Source organism: Calliopsis andreniformis, unplaced genomic scaffold, assembly GCF_051401765.1.
Source record: "Calliopsis andreniformis isolate RMS-2024a unplaced genomic scaffold, iyCalAndr_principal scaffold0293, whole genome shotgun sequence".
NCBI lineage: Eukaryota > Metazoa > Arthropoda > Insecta > Hymenoptera > Andrenidae > Calliopsis > Calliopsis andreniformis.
The window spans coordinates 16007-25975 of record NW_027480702.1 but is presented as its reverse complement, the minus strand read 5'-3'; the positions used below and the strand labels follow the sequence as shown (position 1 = coordinate 25975).

At 36.9% G+C, this 9969-nt stretch overlaps 1 long non-coding RNA gene across 1 annotated transcript; it reads left to right on the top strand.

Moving 5' to 3' along the window:
- Nucleotides 1-9281: 9281 nt before the first annotated feature.
- On the top strand, nucleotides 9282-9766 carry LOC143187786 (uncharacterized). Its single transcript, XR_013003293.1, has 3 exons — nucleotides 9282-9334; nucleotides 9542-9628; nucleotides 9719-9766. It is a non-coding gene; the product is annotated as an uncharacterized LOC143187786 (long non-coding RNA).
- Nucleotides 9767-9969: the final 203 nt, after the last annotated feature.

The following is a 9969-nucleotide window of genomic DNA, read 5'->3' as shown; positions in this document are numbered from 1 at the left end:
CTCAACCTTCAATCCTCAATCCTTAATCCTCAATCCTCAATCCTCAATCCTCAATCCTCAATCGTCAGTCTTTAATCTTCAATACTCAATCTTCAATCCTCAATCCTCAATCCTCAATCCTCAATACTCATTCTTCAATCCTCAATACACAATCTTCAATCTTCAATCATCAATCCTCAATCCTCGATTCTCAATCCTCAATCCTCAATCACCATTCCTCAATCCTCAATACCCATTCCTCAATCTTCAATCCTCAATCCTCAATCCTCAATTCTCAATCCTCAATCCTCAGTCCTCAGTCCTCAAACCTCAATCCTCAACCCTCAGCCCTCATCCTCAATCCTCAATCCTCAATCTTCAATCTTCAATCCTCAATCCTCAATCCTCAATTCTCAATCCTCAATCCTCAGTCCTCAGTCCTCAAACCTCAATCCTCAACCCTCAGCCCTCATCCTCAATCCTCAATCCTCAATCTTCAATCCTCAATCCTCAATCCTCAATACCCAATCTTCAATCCTCAATCCTCAGTCCTCAAACCACAATTCTGAACCCTCAATCCTGTATCCTCAATCTTCAATCCTCAAACCCCAATCCTCAATCTTCAATCCTCAATCCTCAATCCTCAATTCTCAATCCTCAATCTTCAATCCTCAATACTCAATATTCAATCCTCTATCCTCAATCCTTAATCCTCAATCCTCAATCCTCAATCCTCAATCCTCAGTCTTCCATCCTCAATACCCAATACTCAATCTTCAATCCTCAATCCTCAATCCTCAATTCTGAATCCTCAATCCTCAATTTTCAATCCTCATACTTCAATCCTCAAAACCCTAAACTCAATCTTCAATCCTCAACCCTCAATCCTCAATTCTCAATCCTCATTCTTCAATCCTCAATACCGAATCCTCAATCTTCAATCCTCAATCCTCAATCCTCAATTCTCAATACTCAATCTTCAATCATCAATATTCAATCTTCAATCCTCAATCGTCAATCCTCAATCGTCAGCCTTCAATCCTCAATACTCAATCTTCAATCCTCAATCCTCAGACCTCAAACCTCAATTCTGAATCCTCAATCCTGAGTCCTCAATCTTCAATCCTCAATCTTCAGTCCTCGATACTCAAACTTCAATCCTCAATCCTCAATACTCAATCCTCAATCCTCAATCCCCAATCGTCAGTCTTCAATCCTCAATACTCAATCTTCAATCCTCAATCCTCAATCCTCAATCCTCAATAATCAATCTTCAACCCTCAATAACCAATACTCAATCTTCAATCCTCAATCCCCAATCCTCAATTCTCGATCCTCAATCCTCAATCCTCAATCGTCAATTCTCAATCCTCTATCCTCAGTCCTCAGTTCTCAATACACAATCTTCAATCCTCAATCTTCAATCCTCAATCCTCAATCCCCATTCCTCAATCCTCAATACCCAGTCCTCAATCTTCAATCCTCAATCCTCAATCCTCAATCCTCAATCCTCAATCTTCAATACTCAATACTCAATATTCAATCCTCTATCCTCAATCCTCAATCCTCAATCCTCATTCTTCAATCCTCAATACCGAATCCTCAATCTTCAATCCTCAATCCTCAATCCTCAATTCTCAATACTCAATCTTCAATCATCAATATTCAATCTTCAATCCTCAATCGTCAATCCTCAATCGTCAGCCTTCAATCCTCAATACTCAATCTTCAATCCTCAATCCTCAGACCTCAAACCTCAATTCTGAATCCTCAATCCTGAGTCCTCAATCTTCAATCCTCAATCTTCAGTCCTCGATACTCAAACTTCAATCCTCAATCCTCAATACTCAATCCTCAATCCTCAATCCCCAATCGTCAGTCTTCAATCCTCAATACTCAATCTTCAATCCTCAATCCTCAATCCTCAATCCTCAATAATCAATCTTCAACCCTCAATAACCAATACTCAATCTTCAATCCTCAATCCTCAATCCTCAATTCTCGATCCTCAATCCTCAATCCTCAATCGTCAATTCTCAATCCTCTATCCTCAGTCCTCAGTTCTCAATACACAATCTTCAATCCTCAATCTTCAATCCTCAATCCTCAATCCCCATTCCTCAATCCTCAATACCCAGTCCTCAATCTTCAATCCTCAATCCTCAATCCTCAATCCTCAATCCTCAATCTTCAATACTCAATACTCAATATTCAATCCTCTATCCTCAATCCTCAATCCTCAATCCTCAATCCTCAATCCTCAATCCTCAATTTTCAATCCTCAATACTCAATCTGCAATCCTCAATCCTCAGTACCTCAATCCTCAATCCTCATTCTTCAATCCTCAGTACCGAATCCACAATCTTCAATCCTGAATCCTCAATCCTCAATTCTCAATCCTGAATCCTCAATCCTGAATCCTCAAGCTTCAGCCCTCAGTCCTCAACAATCAGTTGTCAATCCCCAATCCTCAATAGAATATCCTCAATTCACAGTTTTCAATACTCATTACTCAATCTGCAATCTTCAGATCTCTATCGACAAACATCAATTCTCATCACTCAACCCTCAATACTCAGTCCCCAATCCTCAAGCTTCAAACCTAAATCCTCAAACCTCATACTTCAATCCTCAATACCCAATCCTCAATCTTCAATCCTCAATCCTCGATCCTCAGACCTCAAACATCAATCCTCAACCCTCAGCCCTCATCCTCAATCCTCAATCCACAATCCTCAATCCTCAATCTTCAATCCTCAATACACAATCTTCAATCCTCAATCCTCAGTCCTCAAACCTCAATTCTGAATCCTCAATCCTGAATCCTCAATCTTCGGCCCTCAGTCCTCAACAATCAGTTGTCAATCCTCAATTCTCAATAGAATATTATCAATTCACAGTTTTCAATACTCAATACTCAATCTGCAATCTTCAAACCTCTATCCACAAACATCAATTCTCATCACTCAACCCTCAACACTCAGTCCCCAATATTCAATCCTCATACCTCAATCCTCAATCCTCAATCGTCAATCTTCAATCCTCAATACTCAATCTTCAATCCTCAATCCTCAATTCTCAATCCTCAATCCTCAATCCTCAATCCTCAATCCTCAATCCTCAGTCCTCAATCGTGAGTCTTCAATCCTCAATGCTCAATCTTCAATCCTCAATCCTCGATACTCAATCCTCAATCCTCATTCTTCAATCATCAATACCCAATCCTCAATCTTCAATCCCCAATCCTCAATCCTCAATTCTCAATCCTCAATCCTCAGTCCTCAGTCCTCAAACCTCAATCCTCAACCCTCAGCCCTCATGCTCAATCCTCAATCCTCAATCTTCAATCCTCAATCCTCAATACTCAATCTTCAATACTCAATCCTCAGTCCTCAAACCTCAATTCTGAATCCTCAATCCTGAATCATCAATCTTCAATCCTCAATCCCCAATCCTCAATCTTCAATCCTCAATCCTGAATCCTCAATCCTCAATCCTCAATATTCAATCCTCGATCCTCAATCCTCAATCCTCAGTCCCAAATACTCAATCTTCAATACTCAATCCTCAACCCCCAATCTTCAATCTTCAATACTCAATCCTCAATCCTCAATCCTCAATCCTCAATCCTCAATCCTCATTCTTCAATCCTCAATACCCAATCCTCAATCTTCAATCCTCAATCCTCAATCCTCAATTCCCTATCCTCAATCCTCAATCCTCAGACCTCAAACATCAATACTCAACCCTCAGTCCTCGTCCTCAATGCACAACCCTCAATCCTCAATCCTCAATCTTCAATCATCAATATTCATTCTTCAATCTTCAATCCTCAACCCTCAATACTCAATCCTCGACCGTCAATATTCAATCCGCAATACCCAATCCTCAATCTTCAATCCTCAATCCTCAATCCTCAATCCTCAATCCTCAATCCTCAATCCTCAGCCCGCAAACCTCAATCCTGAATCCTCAATCCTGAATCCTCAATCTTCAGACCTCAGTCCTCAGCAATCAGTTGTCAATCCTCAATCCTCAATAGAACATCATCAATTCACAGCTTTCAATACTCAATACTCAACCTGCAATCTTCAAATCTCTATCCACAAACATCAATTCTCATCACTCAACCCTCAACACTCAGTCCCCAATCCTCAATCTTCAATCCTCAATCCTCAACACTCAGTCCCCAACCCTCAATCTTCAATCCTCAATACTCATTCTTCAATCCTCAATCCTCAATCCTCGATCCTCAATCCTCAATCCTCAATCGTCAATCTCCAATCCTGAATACTCAATCTTCAATCCGCAATCCTCAATACTCAATCCTCAATTGTTGGAATATGGAACAATTTTAAATAAAAAGAAATTTGATTTTTTAACTCAACGCACGGAAGAAGTCTGTACGATATCTGATCTCACATGAATATATTCAAAAGTAAATAAAAAACCATAGAAACAAGACAGAACACTTTCTGTATCCTTCGATACTTTCGATACTTGTTTTTGTTCCTTGATTATATAATCTAACAGGCCCCCTCAAAAACAAGTTGTTGCTGTTCATATTAATTGTACATTAATAAGTCTAATAAGTGTACTACGAGTATTACCGTACAGACTGTCTACCTTGTGTTTTATTTTGACTCTAATTCTGGGAACAAAATACAAATGGTCCAACATTCGTTGCAAGGGAATGGGGAAACCCAGAAAAACCCATCCAGACCATACAAAGTATATACAAAATAATAATAATTTTTATGCTTATATTAATCTTATTATTTTAATCCCATTTTTGCACTAAATTCCAAATATTTGCTTGCTGGCAACGGCTTCGTTAAAGCATCTGCTAGTTGATCACCTGTAGGAATATATTCAAGTTTTATTACATTCTTTTCAACTTGTTCTCTTGAAAAGTGGTATTTTATGTCTATATGTTTTGAACGCTTATGGCTACTTGGATTACTCGCAATATTAATGCAACCCATATTGTCTTCGTAAATTATTATTGGATCAAAGACATTTATATTAATACTGATTGCCAAGGATTTTAACCATAATGCCTCTCTCACAGCTTCAAAAAGAGCCATGTACTCTGCTTCTGTGGACGAGACAGCCACTGATGTTTGCCTTTTCGTATTCCAGCAGATTGTACATTGTTCATATAACTTAAATAAATATCCCGTTGTGCTCTTACGATCTGTATTTTCATTACCTCCCCAATCAGAATCGACATATCCACTAAATACATTTTTATAATCAATTTTAACATATGTTAATTTAATATCAGCAGACCCTTTAAGATACCTCAGAACCCTTTTAAGATTTTGCCACAGTTCTCTGTTATTTTTACTTGAGTATCGACTTATAATATTTACCGCTATGCTTAAATCGGGTCTCGTACAAATCATTATGTACATCAAGGATCCAATTAAATTACGACAAGGTGCATTATACTCTTCTTCTGAATTCAAAGCTATATGATCAAATACACTTGGAAGAGGTGTACTTACGGGTTTGCAATCTAACATATTAAATTTCATAAGAACAGTCTTAATATATGCACTTTGATCCAATGTTACTTGTCCATTAGTTCTTTCCACTTTTATTCCAAGAAATAACTTAATTTCATTTAAATCTGACATGCAAAATCTATTTTTCAAATAATTTTTGAAATTTTGCATTGTCTCAGATTCAGCAGTCATAATCACTAGATCATCCACATATAGTACCACATATATATTCTTTAATATATTCTTTCTATCTAATATATAAATACAACGATCCGCTGATGAATTTCGGAAACCTTTCTCTAAAAGAGCTTTTTCGAACATCTCAAACCAGCATCTGGCTGATTGCTTGAGACCATACGAAGCTTTATTCAATTTACACACTTGATTATTACTATCACATTTAACACCTTCGGGAATTCGCATATAAATTTCTTCCCTTAAAATACCATTTAAAAATGCCGTCTTAACATCCATTTGATGCACTAGCAAATTATGCTGATTAGAAAAAGCCATAAGAAATCTAAAGCTTGACATTCTAGCTACAGGTGCAAATGTTTCATTATAATCTTCTAAATATTTCTGACTGAAACCACGGGCCACTAATCGAGCTTTGTATTTTAACGGATTTCCGAATTCATCATTTTTGATCGTGAATACCCATTTACAATCAACAATGTTCTTATTCTTTGGCTTCGATACCAAATCCCAAGTTTTATTTATGACTAACGAGTTTATTTCATCGGCAATAGCTTGTTCCCACTTAGCTCTGTCATCTCTAGTTTTAATTTCATCAAATGAGTTGGGTATTTTACAAATTATCGATTGAGCGCATAAAAGATAATCATCGTCATTATTAAATTCATTATATGACATAGGAGACTGTCGCTTAATCCTATCACTCCTTCTAGGTTCTATACTATCTTTGAATTCTACCACTTGATTATTCTCTGGTCCCGATACTCCTGTTACATCTGTTTTAGTTACAGATTTACTTTTCTCTTGATCTACCATTACTTTAATTCTCGGCTCTATCATATCTGATTTATTGTTATCGGATTTTTTTCTTTTTAACGCATCTGATTTTTGATTATCAGATTTATTTACTTCACACTGTATATCTACTGATTTCGGCACTTCACGAGATGCATCAGTTTCACATAAACCACGTTTTAAACCTATTCCCTTTATTACCGGCCGAGATTCTAAGTAATTAATTTCATCAACTATTACATCTCTTACTATCTCAAATTTCCCATTTTCTACGTTCCACACTTTGTATCCATTTGGTGTAAACCCTACCAATATACATTTATAAGACTTTTCGTCAAATTTCGATTTCCTAACTTTATCATGCACATACACTGTGGAACCAAACACTTTTAAATACTTCAATTTGGGCCTTTTATTATGCCACAATTCAAATGGGGTTTTATTAACATTAAGAGCTTTCGATGGGGTTAAATTAATTAAATATGTAGCAGTTAAAACTGCTTCTCCCCAGAACTCTTTTCCTAAACTTGCACCGTTTATCATTGCACGTGCTTTTTCAGTTATAGTTCTATTCATGCGTTCTGCAACACCATTTAACTGAGGAGTTCGCGGAACCGTTAAGTGATAGCTTATACCCTTTTGTATACAATAATTTTTCATCTCATTAGATAAATATTCCTTGCCATTATCACAGTATATATTGACAATCTTTAAATTAAAACGTGCTTCACTTTTAGCAACGTAATCCTCAAAGATTGTAAAAACATCTGATTTATTTTCAAGTAAATACGTCACACAATAATGCGTAAATTCATCTATGAAAGTTATAAAATACTTTTTATCATTAATTGTAGAAGGAGTGATCGGTCCACAAACGTCTGTGTGAACAATAAACAATGGCTGCCTAATGTGACTTTTATCTTTTGCCTTTTCAAATAGCAATTGTGCTTGTTTTCCTTTAATACAAGCTTCACATATATTATCGTCTGGAATTACTTTTTCAAGATACGTCACATCCTCCACCATCTGCTTATTCTTCAACTGTAAAAATTTTGCCTTTCCTATATGCCCTAAGCGCCTATGCCATAATTCATAATTATTAACTATCTTATTAGAAATATAAGAATTAAGTGAATTTACTCCTTTTTCGATGACATCAAAATCTATAAATATTAAATTATTTGAAGGCTTACCAATCATCATCATTTTACCGTTTTTGATTATTTCGACGCCCCTCTCATTGAAAGTTATACTCATTCCTTTTTGCTGCAACTTTCTAACGGATAGTAAGTTGTACGGCACGTCCGGGCAGTACAATACGTCCTCCAAAACGCCTTCAATTCCCATATTGGTGGTCACAGGTATCTGCCCCTTCTTCGATGCAATTATATATTCTCCATTTTTCGCTATCGAAATCCTGATGGGTGGATCAAGTATGGTCATATTTGAAAATACATTATCTTCTTTGACTATATGATCCGATGCTCCAGAATCCAGGATAAATGTTAATTTTCCGGTTTTCATGACCTGGTAGTCTCCGGTCATAAAGGCATATGCCGACACGTTGTCGCTTGTAACAGCTTGCGTCGTCTGAATTGTATGTATATTTTGATTTTTGTTTCTTTGTTCTGCTCTATATTGGAGCCTCTTCTTATAGTAATAACACTCTTTAATCTTGTGTCCTGTTCTTCCACACTGATGACATTTTCCGGTAAAAGATTGTCTATTCGGCTTGAATGTATTTCCTCTTCTAATGTTACCTCTTCTATTACTTCCTCTTTTAAAGCGTGTACTTCCAAAATTATGTGGTCTTTGATTTTCCACTTCAGCTTGGAGTACTTTCGCGCTGGTATCCAAATTTTCACTTTTAATTTTCGTTTCATGATCCGACAGTCTCTTTTTAACTATGTCAAGTGTAATTCTCGCTTCTGTCATCATCGTCTCAATGACAGTTGACACCGTATCATATACTTCGGGCAAACTAGATAACAAAATTGAAATAGTTTCGTTTTCCCGCACAGTCACACCCGCAGCTGATAAATCTGTGACTAAATCGTCAAACACTTCGAAATGATCTTTCAACGAACTGTCACTTTTCATTTTCAATCTTAAGAGCTTTTTCCTAATGGATAATTCCGTAGCCGTACTTTGACTCTCATACACTGAATCTAAACTTAATATTATTGATTTTGCTGTACTTCCCGGAGTGTCGTACTTCAAATGCGTATCAGATAAATATTGCACAACAGTGCATTTGGCAATGCGTTCCGCCTTCGACCATACTGCGGTGACAGGAACTGGTGGTTGCTCGTCAAGAACTTTTAATACATCGAGCTCATATAATAAATTACGAACTCTATGCATCCACGCGTTGTATTTCGTACCACTGAATTGCTGAATGTTTCTCCTGTCTTTGGACATCTCCATCGTCACGCAGTTTAAAGTATTTTACACTTAATTGATTAAAAAAACACTAAACTAATTAACACGCGATACACTTAATTATTATAGAATGAATTCTGGGCCCATAACCTGTTGGAATATGGAACAATTTTAAATAAAAAGAAATTTGATTTTTTAACTCAACGCACGGAAGAAGTCTGTACGATATCTGATCTCACATGAATATATTCAAAAGTAAATAAAAAAACCATAGAAACAAGACAGAGCACTTTCTGTATCCTTCGATACTTTCGATACTTGTTTTTGTTCCTTGATTATATAATCTAACATATAACGTGTGATCTGATGAAACATTGTTGCAATTCAGAATAAAGATTTATAAAAATCCAAATTATATTTTTTTACATTGGAAAGATTCCCAAAAAAATTGGAATCGGCAGCACTGGATATCGTAAGTACTATTTTCACTTTAATTATACTTTAATTAAGCTGTAACGAGCTTCTCTCTGGAATACTTTCAGATAGTGACATTGCATTGTGAGTAACTGAAAAGATATTGTCTGAGGGTACTCCTAGAGTAGCTCGCGATAGTTTTTACATTGTCAAGCATCCACGCACCCTTAAATTTATAAAATTAATTCTTTATGTATTTTTTCAGCTCATAAACCATTGGTTTATGAGGTTCTATGCCATGCGACGTCGGCGGCAGCAAAACATCTGCGAGGAGCACCAGGCGTATCACGCCGTAATTACCATTTCCGAATAATACATTTTAATAAAATACTTATTCCATTTAATTTTTTATTAATTTTCTGTATCCTTCGTCTGCTTACAGCTTATAAACTTAGTGTTTATAATGCACCGTGAAGAGCGCCGACGCCGACAATATAATAACGTGTTACGATCCGAGGGCTAGATAGTCCGACCGAGGGTGAGGGTTTTTTGGGATATTGTTATTGTTTCGTGGACGAACCAACGGGTAACTTTGCACTCGTTGAGAGGCACCTCACGGATGTAGACGAACCAGTGCGCAAAGGCCAACACCGGGAACCTCCTCAGGTTTTAGGTAGGTTTTCGTGGACGAAC